At 38.1% G+C, this 22,718-nt stretch overlaps 1 long non-coding RNA gene across 4 annotated transcripts; it reads left to right on the forward strand.

Moving 5' to 3' along the window:
* Positions 1–10,054: 10,054 nt before the first annotated feature.
* Positions 10,055–18,893, forward strand: LOC122038435. 4 transcript variants are annotated; one of them, XR_006127870.1, is made up of 6 exons: positions 10,055–10,175; positions 10,255–10,369; positions 10,457–10,551; positions 12,138–12,232; positions 12,622–12,695; positions 13,250–13,654. It is a non-coding gene; the product is annotated as an uncharacterized LOC122038435 (long non-coding RNA). The 4 variants fall into 4 exon arrangements; XR_006127869.1 differs by adding an exon at positions 18,025–18,893 and having other exon boundaries at positions 10,070–10,369; positions 13,250–13,348; XR_006127868.1 differs by having other exon boundaries at positions 10,070–10,369; positions 13,250–13,348; positions 13,457–13,654.
* The last annotated feature ends 3,825 nt before the right edge of the window (positions 18,894–22,718 follow it).

Genomic DNA, 22,718 nt, shown 5'->3' on the forward strand with positions numbered 1-22,718 from the left:
TCCTCTACCATCCAGGAAAGGCCAATAAGGTGGCAGACGCCCTTAGCAGGAAATCCAGTGCTACCTTACTATCCCTAGCAGCCATGTCACCACCCCTACAAAAGGAGATTACAGATTTCAGTCTCGAACTTATAGTTGGACAACTCTCTACTATGACATTAGCGTCTACCCTGCTTGGTGATATCCAGATAGCTCAGGATCAGGACCCTAAAATTCAGAAAATCAAGCAAGGGTTAGCAGAGTCAGAAAGTGGAGAGTTTCGAATATCTGATAGTGGGGTATTACATTTTAGTGACAGACTATGTGTTCCGGATCAGGAGGAACTATGGAGGAAGATTCTAGATGAGGCTCACAAGACTCCTTATGCGATGCACCCTGGTTCCACCAAGATGTACCAAGATCTAAAGAAACGTTTTTAGTGGCTTGGGATGAAAAGAGACATCGCTAGATATGTCAGTACCTGTCTGACCTGTCAGAGGGTCAAGGTAGAACACCAGAGACCAGGAGGAGTTCTACAGCCTATTCAGATCCCAGAATGGAAGTGGGAGGATATTTCTATGGATTTCATAGTGGGACTACCCAGAACCACGAATGGTTTTGATACCATCTGGGTAATAGTCGACAGATTGACTAAATCAGCCCACTTATTAGCTATCAGGATATCCTACTTCATGGATTAGCTAGCTCAGTTATATCTCAAGGAGATTGTCAGACTGCATGGAGTCCCACAGACTATTATATCAGACAGGGATAGTAGATTCACATCACACTTCTGGGAGTGTGTACAGTTAGCATTGGGCACCAAGTTAAAGTTTAGCACAACCTTCTATCCTCAAACAGATGGTCAGATGGAACGAGTAAATCAGGTACTCAAGGATATGCTCCGAGCGTGTGCCCTAGACTTCAAGGGAAGTTGGTGCAAACATCTGTGTTTTGTAGAATTTACATACAACAATAGCTATCAGGCCACCATTGGCATGACACCCTACGAGGCTCTCTATGGGCGGAGGTGTAGATCTCCAATCTGCTGGTATGAGAGTGAGGAACAGAAAGAACTAGAACTTCAGACAGATCTAGTAGCAAATACCACAGCAGCTATACAGCAGATCCGCCAGAGGATAGAGACAGCTCAGAACCGCCAGAAAAGCTATGCTGATACACGGCGTCGACCTTTAGAGTTTTCAGTTAGGGATACAGTATTTCTCCGAGTGGCTCCCATGAAGGGAGTAATGCGTTTTGAGAAGAAGGGCAAATTAAGTCCTAGATATGTGGGACCATACCTTATCACTAGAAGAGTTGGCAAGGTAGCATATGAGCTAGAGCTACCCCAGGAGATGTCAGCTATCCATAACGTATTTTATGTCTCTATTATGAAGAAGCATATCCCAGATGCCACCCAGGTGATTGAACCCCAATCGGTACAGGTCCGCGAAGACCTCAGCTATAACAGTCGGCCTATTCAGATAATAGACCGAGCAGTTAAGAAATTGCGGAACAAGGAAGTACCATTAGTAAAAGTCATTTGGCAAAATCACACAACAGAAAAGGCAACTTGGGAGATAGAAGCTAGTATGAGACAGAAGTACCTAGAGTTATTCTAAGTTCGAGGATGAACTTTTTATAAGGTATGGGGGATTGTAACGCCCGAAAATTCTCAAATTAATTTTAGAAATATTCTATCATTTTTCTGGAATTTTAGAATATTTTTTATGGAATTTTTAGAATAGCCGAAGTAGCAAAAATAAATAAAAACATAAAATAGCTTAAGCGGGAATCGAACCCGAGACCTATTAGACTCTACGCCTTATAGATGACTTTAGTAACCAAGGAGCCCCAGCAGGGGTGTGCTGAAAGGAAAGGAGAACAATTATACTTAAGGTTTAGTTGGGATGTATTAATTACTTAATATAAATAGGGAATTAAGAGAAGAGTTATTATTTTCTAAACGACAACTCTCTTTTCCCTCACCCTCACCTGACGCCATCTCTTCTCCCGCACCCTCTTGGCGCCCAAGTCCAAGAACACGTAGGGTTTCACCTCTAGGGTCATATGAGCACCTTACGGCGACGTCTCCGATACGAGGACGCTCCTCTCTGCGAGAAGAACGCATAGACGTAGGAAGATCGCCGAAGAGATCTCTTCTCCGGAAACCTAGCGAACGGATTGTAAGAAAAATTAGCGCAAGATGTGAGTAACCCGTCACCTGCAGTATAAGTAGCTAATTGCATGCTTTTATGTCCTTAGTTCGCTCTTATGTTCTTAGTGCAGCCATATGCAGAATTAGAGCACACCAGGTGCTCGATAAAATGCCTAGCACAGTTATATGCTACAGTAGGCATTTTTACTAGTTCAGTTAAACACCATAGATTCATTTTAAATAGTATACTAGTCTTGCTCAGTTTATATGGGACTACGGTCCAATGGGTGGGCTCTCATAGTCGCCTCTAGGTTCAGATAACCTAGCTCTAGGTTCAGATAACCTAGTAAAAAGTAAGATATGATAAATCAGTTATAAATAGTATTTTACTTTATCAGTGGCACTGTACTGGACTTCAGTTGTCCTTGGGTTGGGCTCCCATAGTCGTCCCTAGGTTTAGATAACCTAGTAACCCTACTAGATTCGGGATTTGCTACCTCGGGCCTAGTTAGGGATGCGCGCACAACAAGTACAGTTGCCGGGCCCATCAGCAGCATGTTTAGTATTTTTACCTATTTACGAAAATAGTTTTCAAACTTCACAAAACAGATAAGTGAATTTAGCTTAGCTTCAGTTCAGTTTTCTATTGATATAGCAGACAACTTTATGTTTAGTTCTTGATTGCCATGATTTACATGCTCATGTGCCATGTTTTAGCATTTCTAGTATGATTCTCAGCTTGCATATCAGCATAGTATCTTTTAAAAAGCATGATTTCTGCAAATGCATGTTTTTGTGAGGTAAATGATTTCTTGCTAAGCTCCCAAGCTTATAGTTGCATTTTCCTTATACTGCAGATAAAGGTAAATGAAAGATGGAATAGCAGAGGCTGGAGGCAATGCGATGAAGATTTGTGTGAGAAGGAATCTGGAATAAAGATCCTTTGGGGAAATTAGCAAATTAAGAACTTAGTACTTCTGATAGTATTACTTTGCTGCACTTTTAGATGTTAAGTGTCTTGATTCATGAAATATGCACTATGTTATGCTTAGATTGTTATTTGTCATGATAGTAGATAGCTAACCATGAGTAATGGCATGCCCAGTAGTAGTGTGGTGGTTGTAGTTGAATTTCTGAAAATTCTGTATCAGCTGATCGATTGAGCAGTCCTCAATCGATCAGCCGATCGATTGGGAGAAGTCCCCGCGTACAGAACGCTAGTGAGTCGATTAGCTGATTGATTGGGAAGCCTCGATCGATCAGCCGATCGATCGAAGCGCGATCTGTCGCGTACAGAGAGCTGATGAGTCGATCAGCTGATCGATCGGCCATGGGTTGATCAGCCGATCGATCGGGAATTTAATCCCGCGAACAGAGAGCTTCTGAATTGATCTCTGGATCAATTGACCAGATTGGATTGATCAGCCGATCGATCCAGTTTTGGCCCCGTGCACAATAGCGAGTTGAATCGATCAGTGGATCGATCAGACAACTCCAATCGATCAGCCGATCGATTGGAATGTCTGATCTCAGCTAGAAGTGCCAAAATTCATATTTTGACCAAATAGGAAGTTAAGTTCCCTTCTTTAGCATGTGTACAAATTCAGAAGTGTACTCTAAGAATAATTTCCAGAGTTCATAGTAATAGCAGAGACTTTTAATTAGTGCAGTTTTTTTCTTTTCCGCACAAGAATAGTTAGCATAATGTAACCCCCGGCCTTACAGCCTAGACAGTAGGAGGCGGGGCGTTACACTCTATACTTTTGCTAGGTAGTAAGTAAAGAATTTATGGAGTCATCTGGAGATCCTGTCCTCCAATCCCATGTCACATCGAGTGACTTCTTCTTTTATTGCTTTCGTTCACATTATTGGCTTTGGACTTGTTCGTGTATATGTATCTTTTGTATGGTGTTTTGCTTTGTGACTTCCTATAATTATTTTGATGTGGTTTGTCAAGCCGATCTAGCTTGTAATTAGTCGTTTTGTGGTTTTTCGTTCGTTATTTTGTGACTTTCGCTGTGTTTTGTTATAGCCGTGTGGGTTGGTTATTATACAACTGTGTGGTTATGCTCTTTTTGTTCCAATCGTGTGGGTTGTGTATATAACTATATGGTTGTGTATTCCAGTCGTCTGGGTTGTTATTAATAGCTTGTGAGTAGCCTTGTGGTATTGTATACATGTTTCATTTGTCACTGCTACAAGGGAGGTGCTGTTCGATTTTCGTTGGACAACCTTATCCTCGGGGCGTGATAGTCAATCAGGTAACTTTATTTATTTTGTGAGATGGTTGATTTTATCTTCAATTTAAATTCAAATCTAAAGATTGATTTACACATGGGTTAGACTAAGTTTTAACAGTTAGTTAATTAAACACTCATTTCAATAATTAGCTTTCAGGCTGTGGCGAGACACTAGGTCTTCTTGGATATTGGAACAACAACTACTTCTAAACAAAGTCTTTTAAAGAAATTAAATATTTAATTTTCTTTCTGAGAATCTTTGGTCTAACTAAACAAGTGTTGATCGAGCTTACATCGTTATCTATCCTAAACTTAGCATGTATAAGGAAAATGGTAAATCATAGATCAATTAGGTTTATCTAATAATAAAGATGATCTTTTTATTGGCTCTCCTTGGATCATGACCTTGCTAAGTTCTATCAAGGTAGTGGATTTGATCCTTGGAGATCTAATATTGATCAATTCCAACTTGATTAGTTAGGTTAGACTTGGAGACCCATGCTTGGACTAGGTTCTTAGTTGATCGATTCACTAAAGACAAGTAAGATTTGAATCGATGTCTAGCCTTGTACCCAAGTCTGGTTCGATTGTATATGACCCTTTGTTTTCCAAGAATCATATCAAGATTCTTGGAACCCAAGGTGAACAGTTCCAACGTGTCCTTAAGTCCTTTGACTTGAGTTTTCAGATTGGAATTTTCTTCCTCAAGTCGTTAAACTTGGGTTGAATTTCCATTTTGAACTAGATCAGTCAAATGACTTGGGTTAGTCCCCTCTTTAACGGATTCAATCTCCTTTAGGAGTATCTTGACCCAAATATTAGACTTAGCTAATTTTCTTTATAAGTAAGAAATTAAATTATGAGATCTAATTAAAGAATTACTTACAATGGATTTAGAACCTTCTGAGTCAGATACAGATCCATGGCTTTGCTCAGACTCAGTTTCCGATTCTATCTCAGACTCGGATTCAGTCTCGGCAACATGGGATTGTGTGGGTAGAGCAAGAAAGCTTGCTTGAGTTTGTTTTTCTTGGTCTGACTCTTCTGATGACTAGAACCACGTTGCCTTGAACGCCTTCCTTTTTTCCTTGCTTCTGGTTTGGACATTCAGGCTTGCTGTGTCCTTTTTTTTTTTTGCATAGTTTTCATACGAGGTTAAAGAGCTCGGTGGTGATTTCATCATCATCTTCTGAGTCTGATTCATCTTCGGACTCGGGTTCGGTCCAGCGCTTGTTCCTATACTCCTTGGTCTTACTTGTACCTGCAACCAACGCAATACCTTTTGCGGTCAGTAAGCAAATCTCGATCACAAATATAGGACTGATTGGGATAAAACTAATGGAACGTACAATGCAAGTAGGTATATTCAGCAGACAAAGCTTGGCCGAGCATACAGTGCTGGACGAACCCAAATGGGTGAAGTATTAGCAAGCGCATCTACGCCCAACAAGGAAGCCTCGATCGAGCAGGAAATACCAATTGAGAATATAAGTCCCGTCGAGAGTATGAGTCCGACTGAACTAAAATAGATAAAGGATTAGCGCGTTCAAATACGCTCGGTAGGGGAGGTTCGACCGAGCATAAAATACCGGGCAAGTTAAAATAACAAAGGCTCAATGAACCTAGGAATGCTTAGCAAGCAAAACCCCGCTGAGCTTAAAGGCGTACATCCCTAAGCAATCTTGGTAGTCGGTCAAGCGAAAATCGATTGAACATCATAAGGTCCAACATGACTCAATAAGCAAAGCCTGAGCGGGCATCAACACAATATAAGCATATTGCGCCCGGTAGTAGAAGCTCGGTCGAGTATACACATAACTCGTTCGGTAATGTAATCTTGGGCGATCGAGCAGACATACGAACCAAGGTTGGCAGAAGGGGATTAGTTTGGAAATATCTGGTCAGACATAGGTATAACACGTTCAGTAGTAGAAGCCCAATCAAGTATACACATAACTCGTTCGACAATGTAATCTCGGGCGATCGACAAGACATACAAACCAAGGTTGGCAGAAGGGATTCGGCTTGGAAGTATCCGGTCAGACATAGGCACAATGCGCTAGGCAATACAATCCCGGGTGGGTATATCAACACGCACCTTTATAAGGCTATTAGTATGAGATTGACCTGGCAAAATCTGGCCGGGCATAAAAACACTCACATTTATTAAATCTCATAAACATAGCCAGTAAGGAGTATTATAACTAAATATATGTGACGTATGAGAATAATATATGATCATATGACGATTTGGTTAATTTAGCGGGAAACAGCTTCTAGAAACTTTTGTAAGTGCGCTAGACGACAAAGAAGGTATATCTAGGGTACAAAAAAGATTCCTTAAACTATTATTGTAGGTACTTACATCATCTCATAACAAACTCTAACAAACTGGGGTCCACTTCATGACTATAGAGGTTATATGAAGTGGTATAAAAAGGGAAATCCTCTCCATGGGCAAGGTACGTGCAACATCACCACTGAAACCCTAGTTCCATTTCAGTTTATTGTACTTCTTCTTCTTCTTCCCACTTGGAGCAGAGGAGATTGACTTGAGCATCAGAGGGCCTAGCTAGGGATTCCCACCCCGGTCTTAGGTCACTAACGCTTTGTTGGTTGGTTCCATAGTGTGCAGGAGGCGACAACATCCACCGGAACATTAAGCTGTGGTTTTCTTCGTCACGGTGCCCTAATTTGCCGGAGTCGTCCCTAGATCTGCTTTGGATTTCTCAGATCTAGCTTCAACCTGCTATTCTCGTCGTTGGAAGGTATTTTTGATTGGATTTTTTCGGGATCTGCTTTGGTTTTCTCATATCCATTATTATTCGCCTTCTCCGGAGTCATCATCCGCCGTCCCCAGCTCTTCATCTCGTTATGCTTTCAGACAAGATCATCTGAAAAATCAAAAACACGTTAAAAATTACCAATCTCAATTATTATATAAAATTAATATTTGAGTGCATTTATAAAATCAAGAGATTTATAGAAACTCATATAAATTGGTTTCATGTCATTCTGAGCTCTCTAAGTACCTCAACCAACTTTGAAATTCTTGGATTCATCGCAGAATCTACAACGAATCCATGGATTCATCATAAATCTATAACAAATCTAAGAATTCGTCACAAAATGCTATATATTTTTTAATTTAAACTTTTAAAAGTCGGTTAGGATACCTACAGAGCTCGAAATGATATGAAATCAGTTCTTGTAGGATCCTATAAATCTCTAAATTATATAAATCTCCTCAAACATTAATGATCCTATCTAAAGGCGATGAGATGTATTGCTAGATCCTACAGGTGATCCCTCCATGAACAATAAGCTTCCTGAGATTTGAAGAGAACCCCTCAACGATCCTGCGCATAGGCAAACTAGCCAACAAAGCATTAGTGACCTAAGTTTGGGGTGGGAATCCCTGGCTAGGCCCTTTGATGCTCAAGTCAGTCTCCTCTCTTTGGGAAAGTGGAAGAATAATAGTAATAGAAAATGACAGAAGTGAGGTTTCATATGCAAGCGAGTGTGTTTGCGTAACTTACTAGCGGAGAGGATTCCCCTTTTTTTTACCACCTCACATGACCCCTGCAATTGTGAGGTGGTGCCTGATTTGTTAGAGTTTGTTAGGAGATGAGAGAAGTACCACCTAGACTTCGTGCAATAATCCTTTGAGGAATCTTTTTTCTACCCCAGATGTACCCTCTTTATCGTTTATGACTTGAACCCCTGATGACATATGCAAAGGAGTTTATCATTGTAACTGATTAATAAAGAAGTTTTGAGAGAATATTTCCCGACAAGTTTGTTAGGTTGTCATCAAATTATCGATTGCTGCTAAATATATATTAGTCAGTCATTAAGCCAGTCGTATCTTGAGAATACCTCCTGTCACCTGTTGTCCTATATACCTTCATGTGTCTTCAGAACCACCCATATCTTAAGATACCAATTGGAATTTTAATATGTTTATAGATAAACCTCATAAAGAAATTCTTGACAACATAAGGAAATCTTAAATATTTGGTCGTTAAACAAACAACCATGCATAGAGTTTCCCAATTAAATAATGAACAGGACGAATATAAATCATCAGGTGGGATAAGTAGGCCGAATATTATACAAGAAGTCAATGATGACCTCCTGATTGAACCATAAATCACCGAGCATATAGGGATAAACAAAATGAGTGAGTCGGATATAATACAAACATTCTATAATAAACTCATGAATTGCATAATAAACAAGACGGGCATATATCGTGAATAATTAAGCAAGCCAGACATAATATAAGGAGAGTTGATAATGAATTCTCAGACTGCGTAATAGACTGATCAGACATATGATCCTGAACGAAATAAGCCAACCGGATATAATATAAGAAGAGTTGATAATGAGTTCCCAGACTGAGTAATAGACCGATCAGACATATGATCCCAAATGAAATAAGCCAGCTGGACATAATATAAGCAGAGTTGATAATGAATTCTCTAATTAATTGTTGAAGGTTTAAAGTCTCCGGTCGCCCCTTAAGGTCACATATCCAGTCACCTTTTAAGTTCGTCGATCGACTATTGATGGTTTAAAGTCTCCAACCATTCAAGCGACTGATCGATTGTTGATGGTTCAAAGTCTTCGGTTGTCCAAGAGATTGATCGACTATTGATGATTTAAAGTCTTCGGTCATCCAAGCAACTGATCGATTGTTGATGGTTTAAAGTCATCGGTCGTCCGAGTGATCAATCGACTATTAATGGTTTAAAGTCTCCGGTCACCCCTTAAGGTCGCCTATCTGGTCACCTCTTAAGGTCGTTGATCGATCTTTAGCCATCTAAGCGACTGATCGACTATTAATGGTTTAAAGTCTCCGGTCATCCAAGCGATCGATCGACTATTGATAGTTAAAAGTCTCCCGTCGCCCCTTAAGGTCACCTATCCGGTCACCCCTTAAGGTAGTCGATCGATTGTTGATGGTTTAAAGTCTCTGGTCGTCCAAGCGACCGATCGACTGTTGATGGTTTAAAGTCTTCGATCGCCCAATCTATCGATCGACTGTTGATGGTTTAAAGTCTTCGGCCATCCGAGTGATCGATCAACTATTGATGGTTTAAAGTCTCCGGTTACCCCTTAAGGTCGCCTATCTGATCACCCCTTAAGGTCGTCGATTGGCCGTTGATGGTTTAAAGTCTCTGGCTGTCCAAGCGACCGATTGACTATTGATGTTTTAAAGTCTTCCGTCGTCCGAGCGACCGATCAACTGTTGATGGTTTAAAGTCTTCGACCATCCAACTGATCAATCGACTATTGATGGTTTAAAATCTTCAATTGCCCCTTAAGGTCCCCTATTTAGCACTATGTGAAAATAAGCAATAGAGTTCGCTACTGTTTACTTCAACAATTAGTAATTACGAAGTAATATATGATTATAAACTTCGGTACTAAATTTGATACAGTAAATATGATTTTAGACTATGTAGGTTTAAAAATATGGACCTCACTTCTAATTTTATTTGGTATTTTACTTCAAAATATATATTCGATGAAGTAATAAGTTATAAAATAAAATTTATATGTTTAAGTATTGTGGTAATAAGTTGAACGAGTTAAAATTCTTTGCGCTTGAACCAGTTTATTATTTTTTACACCAAATCTCTACTAAAACTAAAACCTAAGTTCTGCTGAAAGGTTTTTCTCTCCTTTGTGTTTTCTCCCCGTGGCGATGGCAGCCTCTTCTTTGCATCCCGCTAGCCTTCGCGCCCCCTCCCCCCCCAAACGATAGCCTTCTCCTTCACGTTTTCCCCCAGGTGCTAATCTTCTCATTTTTCCTTGATGCAAAGCCTTCGCGTTGAGGTGCCTTCACTTCCTCTCCTCTCTACATGCTAGGTTTCTTCCCTCTCCGCCCCCTTCTTTCCTTTCCTCTCTGCTTGCTTCACCGTCGCTTAACTGGTATCATTGCTGCTTGAGGAACCTGCCTCTTTCTACCCACAACCCCCTGGAGGTGCCCATGTTCTCCTCGCTTATGGTTGTTAACTTTGTCGTTATTTTAAATTTCTTATCTTTCTTGTTTCGTCTTGCTTCTTTGTAGCATTGAATTTGAGGGTGTTCATCGGTTATTCCATTTACAAAGGGAAGACAACATTCACAGTGGATCCATGAGCCCCTGAATTCACCCCTCTTGAAGTGAGTTTTTTAGTTTTTACTCAAAGTTCGTCAAAATTTGGTTTTTTCATATTTGTAGTCAACATGGTGGTTTTATATCATATCGTTGCAGTCTGGAGCTTACAAAGTATCTAAGGAAGAATTTAGTCTCCTCTAATTTGCTCTTGTTGTAGGTACTCGACAATACGATTAGATCAAAAAGCAAGTATGCAAAATTGTTTTTTTATCCTTCTCTGTGTGTGATTGTAATTTCATGACTCTTAGATAGTTGCAATCCTTCCCATCTTGTCATAAGTCGTGCAAAAGATGAAGAAAAAAGGCTTTTCTATAATCTTTCTCATGATACTTGCCACTAGTTAGAGCCTTAGTCAGACTATCAGTGTCCCATTGGAGCTATAATTTTATATAAAAATAAGAAGTTTCCGTTAACGATGCTAAAATTTGAGCATTTGACCTTGTTATAAGCAAATAGCTCCTTTACAAACATAGAAACTTGATACATATGACATAGTGATGTGTGAAACCATCCCTGGTAAAAGAATGGTTATGTCCAACATGGGTATGTAAAAACCATAGTTCATGTTATTTCTTCTAAGTTTTTCACATGGTTAGTGAAGAACCATGTATTGATGAATCATAATTCTAGACAATTTTATGGCACATAGGTGTCCAAAAGTCCTAATGTTCATAGAGAAACATAATGAGACGTCACTAGTTGCATTCATGTAGTTTTCTCTTAGTTAAAATTATATTTTGTTAGAACATAGTTCCTATGGTGTTCAAACATTCTAATTTTTAGAGAGATATAATGGAACACCATTTGTTATATTTATGCTGCTAACTATATTTTTTTGACAATTGGAGGGTGCATAGCCATGCTTTACCATGAACGTGTCTGAATGTTCTGATTTTCACACATATATATAATATCATTTGACAAAATATGGTTCTTCACTTTGAAATGTCAAAACTCAAACAAAATAGTATGAGTGAAACTAATGACAAGACAGTGACTCTGTTTAGACTTTTGACGGCTTCCGATGGACACTACTCCATTGAAGCTGATGGTTGACAAGACTCCAACCAACACCTTATAGAGTCTAGCGAAGGGGTATGGATATCATTATAAGAAAAAATTAGAAAAGGTCTTCCATAAGGTATTTTGCAAAATTGAGACCTTTATATGGCTTTTTGAATTAAAAGGAACCTTTCTAGGACTTTTTCCCATAAAGTTTTGAGTCCAGTAGGACTTCACTGATTTTTTTTTTAATCATACTCAATTAACCCATGTTGAAATTTAGTTCAATGATTTTGGAAGATTGATCCTTCATTATTGAGTTAATGATGAAATTAAGTCGATATGCTACAAATATCATAGTCAATGTTGCTCCATTATGATTATTGTTGGCGTGCTTTGTTCATATAATTAGTTAGTCAACGTACAATTAGTTTGTTCATACAACTTATTGGGTCCTTAATTTCGAACATGTTTTTGTCCCTTCTGCTGGCAAGTTCCATGTTCTCTTTGGCATCTTTGTTTTCTTTCTTGTGGTATTTTATACAAACATATGCCAATTTTTTTTTTCTATTTTTCATTATTGATGCAGGTCATTTCTTTGTCCATACCTGAAATTGGCCATCTGATGAGTCTCAGTGCAATGGATTGTTGTGAATTTTTTCATGATCCATTCAAGGGAAGAAAGTAATATTTTGAACCTTGATAAGAAATTTGCTCTATGCATCAAAATCATTGTGTAGTTTATCTTGGTTCTTGAATAGGGATGTGATAACTGTTCTAAAATGTGTTTTTAGTTTTTTAACATCATTTTTATGTGTCTAGTTATATATGATTTTCTCTAATGCACAGCTTTATTTGATCAAATAATATTTGTTAGTTAGCGTATCTTCATATTCATGCACTTCCACATTCCACTAATTAGTTTCTTGATATTTCTGACCCTAGGTAACGATATCCTAGCTTAACATCATAATTCATGAGAATCTATAAGACTACTCCAACTGTAACTCATTCAGTGTCTTTGCTTAAGTGCAATCTTTATTATTATTATTATTATTATTATTATTTTACAGTGAGGAAGTCAAGATAAGGAAGATTTTAAAGGTCGAACTTCTTCCAGATGGCACCAGATATTTCTTTAATCTTGGTAATTCATTAGTTTCCTACATTTTGAATTTAAATAGGATTTTTTTTTTCCATGTGATGCAATCTGTCAGACCTCGATAGTTACTCTTTAATTATCTGTGTTTCTCTTTTGTTATTAACACTAGAAATGTTCGTCTTTTAAATCCTATATGCAATCTATTTATGTTATTCAAGATTACAACCATACATCGGATAAATGTTCTTTGGTTTTGTGCCTTTGAAGCCTCAAACTAGTAACTAGTCTTGCCTGTACGCAAACATCCATAAAATCCGCATGAAACAATTTTGTTGTTTTCTTATTTTAGTTCATCCCATTTCTTTGGATCAAATTATTCCATTCATTCATAATTTTTTATAGTTTTGTTATGACTAATCCTACTAAAAAAACTTCTCCATTTGTTCATAATGTTTCCTTCCCTTTCTGCTTGTTCTGGCAAATGCATATGTCATTGTGCCTAATTGGCGGTATGTATTATGACTATGTATTTAGGTATCAATTAATAATTCTTATTATTTCTTTTGTAACTAATTGCATTACATTTTCAATTTCATTAGGATAATCTAAAACAAAAGGATGATGTTGAACGTGGATATTGTATAATGTGGTACATGAAAGAGAGAGTCTTGGATGAATATCCACAATTGGAGATGAAGGTGAATTTCTTTTTTATGAAATATCTTCTTTATGAAATATTGAGTCATTTTGTATTGACCCTCAAACTTTTGTTAATGTTTCAATTTGCAACATCAAAAAACAAACAGTATTACAATCAATCTCAGTATGATGAAGTCAGAAGTAAATGGAGTAATTCGTCTACTTCTATATATGTGCTTAAGTGTATATTGTGATATAAATTTTGGATTGTATTTAGAGATTTATGGATACAAAAACTTTTGGGTTATGGTTAAATGTCTTTTATGAATACACTTTTGGATTGTATTTGATACATATTTGTGATATATTTGTTCAATTTTGGTGATAAAAAATATTGTGTTGTATTAAAATATTATAATATACACTTTTGTTAATTAAAATTATATTGTAGTAAAATATGATCTATTACTTCGACACTATGAATAAATGATGAAGTAGTAAACACAAAAGACTTTAATAAATTTAAATAGTGACATAGTTAAATAAATTATTTACTTCACTACTAATCAAATTTGTGAAGTAGTTCGTATAAATTACTTCGTTGCATTGAATTTTTTGTTGTAATAAAATATACTCTATTACTTCTATACTGCGATGAAGTAATACAATAATAAATACTTTGATTAAGCCAAATTATACAGAAGTAAAATTAAACATTTACTGCACCAATAAAAAATTGTGAAGTCATATGCATATTTTACTTCGTTAAACAACGTAACCTATGAGATAATATATCATCAACTACTTCGGTATTTTTACCCGTCTCAATGAAGTAATAGAACTTTTTTACTTCAAAAATAGTTCGATTTTGAACCGATTTTGGACCGGTGATAGTCTTCAGTAATCGTGTGGCGAAGTAAAAAATTAACCCTTTTACTTCATGTGCGTCTACTTCAGTAATTATCTATCTATTACTTCGGATAATATCCGAAGTTTATTGTCGATTTTCACATAGTGTGGTCACCCCTTAAGGTCACTGATCGACTGTTGATGGTTTAAAGTCTTCGGTCGTCCAAGCGATTGATCAACTGTTGATGGTTTAAAATCTCCGACCATCTAAGCGACTAATCAACTGTTGATGATTTAAAGTCTCCAGTCGTCCAAGTGACTGATGGACTATTAATGGTTCAAAGTCTCCAACCATTTGAGTGACCGATCGACTGTTAATGGTTTAAAGTCTCCAGCCATCCCTTAAGGTCGCTTATCCGGTCACCCCTTAAGGTCACAGATCGACTGTTGATGGAGTTTATATCCACTTGCTCGGGAGATGGTATAGACTTTATAGATAATGTTGCCTTCACTTTCCATTAATTGTACAAAAAAAGTTGAACAAAATACATGAATAGGTTACATGCGTACTTGTTAGGTTCTATAAGGTTGTAAATGATTAGCACTCTAAGGTCTATCCAATCTTCGTCCTTCAGCATCTTTGAGATAATAAGAGCCCGAGGTGAGTTTTTGTACCACCCTAAAGGGTCCTCCCTATTGTGGTTCTAGTTTATTAACATCTCCGACTAGCTTGACATGCTTCCATACCAAATCATCCACTTGAAAGAATCTAGGGATAATTCTTCTGTTATAGTTCTGTCTCATTCTTTGGCGATAGGACATGAGCTGAGTTGTCACCTTATCTCGCACTTCTTCTATTAGGTTGAACTCCATTAGACGCTGGTCATCATTATCCTCATCATATAAACATATTCGGTCGGATTTCACACCCATCTCGATCGGGACTACTGCTTCACCACCATATACTAAATGAAAAAGAGTTATATCTGTTGATTCTTGGGGAGTTGTACGAGATGACCATAATACACTGGGTAGCTCATCAACCCAACTGCCCCCAATGTGATCCAACTTAGTTTTCAGTCTTCTAATAATTTTTATGTTAGTTACCTCAACTTTCCCATTACTCTATGGATATGCCAAAGAGGTGAAAACTTATGTAATGTCATATCCCAAATACCATTACCGAATTCTTCTGCCTTGGAATTGTCTTCCATTATCAGAAACCAGTTTATGTGAAATACTAAATTTGAAAATAATATATTGTCATAAGAACTTAATTACTGCTTGTTCAGTAATCTTGGCCAATGGTTTAGCTTCCACCTATTTTGAAAAATAATCCACAGCTACCAATAAAAACCTCCTCTAAGCGGATGCAATAGGGAACAATCCTATTATATCCACACCCCATTGATCAAAAGGGCAGGATACAATGGAGGTCTTCAATAATTTAGTGGGGTTATGAGGAATATTCTGATATTTCTAGAAAGATAAACATGTTCTCACAAGTTGAGAAGCATCTGCTTGCAAAGTGGACCAAAAATATTCTGCTAATAATATTCTTCTAGCAAGAGACCAACCTCCCATATGATTACCACAAGAGCCTTGATGTGCTCCTTGTAAGATGTATTGTTTGTCATCGGGTCCTATACACTTAAGTAAAGGACAAGAGAAAGCCCTTTTATAAAGATGATCCCCAATCATAGTAAATCATCCAACTCTTTTCTTAAGTATACGCACTTGCTCTCCATCAGTGAGTAGAATGCCTTGTTGCAAGAATAAATTGATTGGTGTCCTCCAATCACTTTGTATTTCCAAGTCAGCCTATCGTTCAATACAAGCCACCAATAATATCTGTTCTACAGGTCTTTCCAAGTTCTAAGGAATTATGGCAGAAGCCAATTTAGCTAACTCATCTGTTACTTGATTATCTGAATGGGAAATTTTTTGTATGACTACTTGGAATTCAGTCTTTAGCTTACTAAATGCCTCTGCATATAATTTGAGCCTTAAATTGTTAAGTTCAAAATTACCGGACAATTGTTATGTTGCTAACTGAGAATCAGAATAGATTAAAATCTAAGCGACCCTATGTGTTGCGCAGCCTGCAATCCTACTATTAGTGCCTCATATTCTTCTTTATTGTTAGTATCTCTATAACTTAACTGAAAAGATAGTTGCATTCGATCTTCCCTAGGTGATATAAGAAGAATTCCTATTCCACTACCCTGCCGAGTGGAAAACTCATCAACATATATTGTCCAAGTTTCTTTCGTCTCTGGACTTTGTAGTTCTGTTATAAAATCAGCTAAAGCTTGGGCTTTAATGACCATTCGGGGCTGGTACTGCATATCATATTCGCTAAGTTCAATTGCCCATTTAATCAACCTTCTAGACTCCTCTGGATTAACAAGTACTCGACCCAAGGTACTATTAGTTAATACTATAATTAAACGTGATAAAAAGTAAGGATGCATGCAACCTCCGAGCAGCCAATACCAATCCATAAGCCAACTTTTCAAGTGCAATGTAGTGGCACTCTGCTCTTTTTAATAAATGACTCAAAAAGTATACAGGTTGTTACTCTCTTCCCTCCTGCCTCACTAATACTGAACCAACAATATGTTCATTAGGTGATAAGTAAATCCACAAGGTTTCACCCACTATTGATTTGGCTAATACAGGAAGAGTAGAGAAATAATTTTTTCATCTCCTCAAATGTCTTGTCACAGTCCTCATCCCATTGGAATTTGATCGCTCGACGCAATACTTTGAAGAAGGGAAGGCTTCGATCGACTGACCGAGAGATGAAATGAGATAAGGCAGTAATTTGGCCGGTTAGTTGTTGTGCCTCCTTCAAATTTTACGAAGGGGTAATGTCTTGTAATGCCCGGACTTTGCTGGGATTAGCCTCTATTCCTCGTTCGATTATCATGTAGCCCAAAATTTTTTCACTTTTAGCTCTAAACGAACATTTATTGGGGTTGAGCTTCAGTCCATACTGCCTTAAAGTTCTGCAGGTTTCTCCTATGTCTGCACATAGATCTGCAGCTCGAAGAGGCTCAATGAGGATATCATCTACATAAACTTCCATGTTTTTCCCAATTTTCTTTTTAAAGACTTTGTTCATAAGCCTTTGATAAGTAACTCCTACATTCTTTAGTCCAAAAGGCATAACATTATAACAGTAAGTGCCTTCAGCAGTTATAAAGCTAACCTTTTCTTGATCATCCTTGGCGAGTGGAACTTGATGATATCCTTGATATACATCCAGCATACATATGAATTCACAATCAGCAGTAGAATCTACCACCTGATCAATACGAGGCAATAGATAATAATCTTTTAGGCAAGATTTGTTAAGATCTTTGAAGTCGATACACACTCTCCATTTATTTCTAGGTTTAGAGATCAAGACCACGTTAGCCAGCCAGCTTAGGAATTGTACTTCTCGGATATATCCCACCTCTAATAGCTTGTCCATCTCTTCTTTAATGATTTTGTTTTGATCAACTCCAAAATCTCTCTTCCTTTACTTGACCGGGCGAGTGTCTGGGTAGACATCCAATGCATGCGCCATGACCATAAGAGACACACCCGTTACTTCTTTGGGCGTCCAAGCAAACACATCACTATTGCTTGTTAAGCAGTTCACCAGCTCGGCCTTGAGGTTAGGAGTTAGGTTGACGACTATGTGAGTGGTGGCTTATGGTCTACCGGGTAGGATCTTGATGTGCGTAGATTGTATACACTTGTTTAGCATATTTTGACGCACATTCACATGTTTTACACATGCTTTATCTATGCATTTTCATACTCCTTGCTTTACTTTTAGCATATTTACTCTTCTTTGTTTGGATATCTGCTCATGTACATTTTCTATCTACAGGAGTCGAATTTGGAAGAGAATTGATATTCGTGGCCAACTCTACAAGCAAGTGAAGGAATATAACATTAGCCATGTGAGCCACATGACCATGCCAAGGGAAAATGACCTTGGCCGTGTGGAGCAGACAGCTCGTGCAGCATTAGCAGAGGAGAAGCATGACATGGCCATATGGATTCACACGACCGTGTCATCCCTGAAGCAATTCCAGAACAAGGTCGTGTAGATCTACACGACCGTGCAACCTTTCCAGAGCCAAAGCACTGCCAGGCCGTGTGTGTCACATGGCCGTGTGACACTTCCAGAGACAAGGATTGGCTAAGTCGCGTGGATCTGCACGACCGTGCAAGCTAGCTAGAGACAAAGCATGGCACGACCGTGTGAGATTCACACGGCCGTGTGACTCTGGCCGAGAGGGAAGTAGGCAAGGCCATGTGAGATTCACACGGCCGTGCCACGGGTCGTGTGACGCCCAAACCCCCTGCTCTATATAAGGGTTTCTCCTCCTTTGAAAGAGAGGAGGCTCTCCCTTTGGGGAGATGGAATCTTGAGGCTTTTCTTCATCTTTCGGGTGTTAATCCGATGATCTCAAGATGGTTCCATTCTCGAATCAACTCCGGTAGCAAGGATTGGTTTCGAAGATTACTCATTGTATCTAGATAAGCATTTCTTTTTTATCTTCTTGATTTGGATCAAAATGTTTATAATCTTCTTGTTTTCGGATCTTTTCTTTTGTATCATAGAGTAGATCTCCTTGTTCTAGGATGGAGAGAGTATTTGTGATGTAAATTGATGTAAGATCTTAAGGATTTGCCAACTTCTTGATTCAATGATGTTTTATGTTTTGTATTAATTCAATCTTGTATGGATTATTGTGCTTGGATCTAATTACTATTCTTGATTGATTGTTTATAAATCTTGATGATCTTGTAGAGGAATTATTTAGATTGTATGACCGAGTGGTGTCGTGACAGGGTTGCCCTATTAACAGACGTCTAGGGGATCACCTTGAGGGGTGAAGCAAGAATTTACAAAGAAGAGGGATAGATAGATGTGTTATGTCCTATATCTTGATGTGAATTGATTAGTGATGTGTTTCTTTGTCGTATGACCGAGGGGCGTCATGACAGGGCTGCCCTACTAAAGGACTTCTTAGGGATCATAGCTATTTGATTGCTTAAGGTGTAGATGAAAGTCCCTTGCCGGTGTTTTTCTGTAGGAAATTACCGGTGACTTCTTACAAATGCAGGACAATTGAGGACAGTATTGGTAAATCATATTATATTGATAAGTATCACAAAGAAACCAAATCTCCTAGAACTTTCATTAAACTTAGTTTTCTGCATTTACCTTTTACATTTCTTTTCTAGTTACATCTTAGTTCGCATAACTACTTGTTTAGTTGTGTAGCTAATTCGCTTTGAGACATCTTTAGTGGTTATAACCAGTCCCTGTGGATTTGATATTCTTTTATATTACTGATGACGTAACAGTACACTTGTGATTCGTAATAAGTTTTTGGCGTCATTGCCAGGGACTGCGTCTATAAAATTAGAGATTATCATTTGAGTTAGTCTAAACTTTTCTTTGTTCTTCTTACATCTAACTTGTAACTAGTTTTCTAATTTTGTTCTTTAATTTTTCTTTGCATTCTTTTATTGTATTCTTTTATTCTTTTTGTTTGTGAATCATATTCTTTTTGTTCTTTATTCTTTTCTTTGTAAATCAAATTTTGCAATCTTGTTCTTGTGTATGCGAAGATCTAACTTTGCAGGAGATTTATTTCCTCTTGATCCTGAAATTGGTAGAACCTTTCATAGAAGAAAAACCTCGCAAAGATAACAAGAAGAACAAGAACACTTAAACATGGCGAACAAACCACTTAAAGATTATGCAGCTATTACGATTCCGCAAGTGCACAGATTCGTCGTCAGTAATAAAAATTATCGATCCCACGAGGACTGGTTATAAGCACTAGCGATGACACACTTAAGATTAGCTAAACTACCGATGGTTGTAAGTTATCTAAAGAAGAGAGAAAGAGAAGCGGAAACGAGAACTAGCAAGGAAGAAGTAATAGACTTGGTTTATGAAGAGTCCTAGGAGTTTGGTTTCATTATGGTGGTATTAATGTATCACATTCTATCCTTTACTCATTGTCCATCAACATTCTTTGGCCGGAAGCTGAAGTATCTATTCTTAGGTACCAAATAAAGAAGATCCCTATGAAATCCTGTTACAGTTAACCCCTATCACTAGGGCACCTCGGTAGATCACAAGAACACTACTCTAATTGGTGTCACTAAGGATAGAGATAAGGAGCTTAGTTTGATCTCTTATTTCCTTGTGGAGGCAGTGTCTCTCTTTTCAAGGAAGTACTCTAGATGTCCGTGAACGGTTTACCCCTATCACTAGGACCCCTCGAGTGTACGATCTAGGATATTCTCTCTACGAGATAGGCAATTCCTACACAATCAATTGACACGATATAGAGATCGAGTAGTCGAAACAAAGCAAGCGAAATCATCCAATGAAATAGAGGCAAAAGTATGAGTCTTACATTAAACCAATCCACAACTACTCCCTCATCCTAGAACAAAGAATCTACTCCATAGACGCCGGAGAAAAATCCGAAGACATAATGTTAAGCATACAATTCTCAAACAAGAAGAGAGAAAGAGAAAATACGCTTATCCAACGTCGACGTGTGATCTTCAGATTGAATCCATTCCTTCTGGAGTTGATGTGGCGATGAAGAATCGCTGGATGGAGGTCCTGGATGGTGTAGAATAACACCAAGTCGATTCTCTCCCTGACGGCTCGCTTCCCCAGCTTCCCCTCCCTTGAGGAAAAGGGTTAAAACCCTTTTATAAGCTAGGGCGCGGTTGCGGCGGTACAACCATGAAAGGATGGCACGGTCGTGCCCATTCTTGTCTCTGGTTGCACGCTACACGGCCGTGCCAATTTGCACGACCGTGTGAACCTGGGGCTCGGCTCTGGGGACACGACCATGCAGGATTGCACGACCATAAACTGCTTGGCTGCGGTCATAGGGGGCACGGTCGTGCAAGTCATAGGGGGCAGGTGGACTTAGTCCGACATGACGATAAGGTTGAGTGGTACTACTCTTGGATTAAGATATTAATTAAATGAGTTGTCAGTAACTCACTTAATTAGTGGGCATTCGACATCTTAAACACAAGGAGACTAACACACTCATAATAAGAAGGAGACCAAAAATGTAATTTGGGATTGGTGCGGTAGTTCAATAATAGTTCTTTAGTGGAATGAATTATTATTGATGGAATTAAGTTGTGTGTTCGGGGCGAACACGGGAAGCTTAATTTCATCAGGAGACCAAAACCAATTCCTCCTCTGGGTCCCTATCGTAGCCTCTTGTATATAGAGATTTATACCCACCACATACCCACCTTCTTACCCAACCAATAGGGGCCGGCCAAGCCAAGCTTGAAACTCAAGCTTAGGGCCGGCCAAGCCTAAAGGTTGAGCCTTAAGGTTGCCGACCAATAGCTTGGAGCCCAAGCTTAGGTGACCGGCCACATCATATTAAAAAGGATTTTATTTATAAATTTTTCTTATGTGGATTCCATGGTTTTAAAATAGAGTTTAAAATTTAAATCTTTCCTTTTATAGCTTTCTACAAAAGATTAAGAAAAGATTTGAAATCTTTCCTTATTTGTAGATTGAAAGGTAGATTTTAATTTTGAGAAAATTTTCCTTTTTTAACCATGTTCATGATTTAAAAGAGAGTTTAAAAATTAAATATTCTCTTTTATTAATTTCTACAAAAGATTAAGAAAAGATTTGATATCTTTCCTTATTTGTAGATTGAAAAGAGATTTTAATTTTTAGAGATAACTTTCCTTTTTGAAAATTATCCACATGTTTAAAACAATGATTTTAATTTATAAAATTTCCTTTTTACTAACCAATCATGAAGGGATAAAAATTATTGGAGAATTTTTTTTATAAATTTCTAGAAACAAATTAGGAAATTTTAATTCTTGTGTGAATTAAACTTTCCTTGTTTTGGAATTAGAAGTGGCCGACCATTATTTTAATGAGAAGAAAATTATTTTTTTTAAAAAATAAATTTTCCTTTTCATGGAAAAAGAATTAAGGAAGTTTTTATTAAAATTTCCTTATTTGCCAAGACCAAGGATTATAAAAGAGGGGGTAGAGGTGCCTTCATGGTGAACAACTCTATTATTCTTCTCCTCTCTTTTCCTCCTTGGTGGCCGACCCTAGCTTCTTCCTCTTCTCTTCTTCTTATGGCCGACGGCAACCCCTCTTGGAGCTCTTGATGGTGGCCGGTTCTAGCTAGGAGAAGAAGGAGAGAAAGGTGGTTTTGTTTCTTGCATCCCTTGGAGCTTGGTGGTGGTGGCCGAACCTCATCCTCTCTTGGAGTCTTGTGGTGGCCGAACCTTGCAAAGAAGAAGAAGGTGCTTGGTGGTTCTCATCTCGGAAGATCGTTGCCCACACAACGTCCGAGGTTAGAAGAGGAATACGGTAGAAGATCAAGAGGTTATTTTTGCTTACAAAGAAATGTATAACTAGTAATTGTTTTCCGCATCATACTAGTTTTCTTTGTATTGTTATTTTTGGAAATACCAAACACAAGAGGCATATGATTCTAGACTTTTCGAAATAGTTTTTTTTTTCGAGTTTATGTTTTC

This window comes from Zingiber officinale, chromosome 1A (genome assembly GCF_018446385.1).
Source record: "Zingiber officinale cultivar Zhangliang chromosome 1A, Zo_v1.1, whole genome shotgun sequence".
Classification (NCBI taxonomy): Eukaryota; Viridiplantae; Streptophyta; class Magnoliopsida; order Zingiberales; family Zingiberaceae; genus Zingiber; species Zingiber officinale.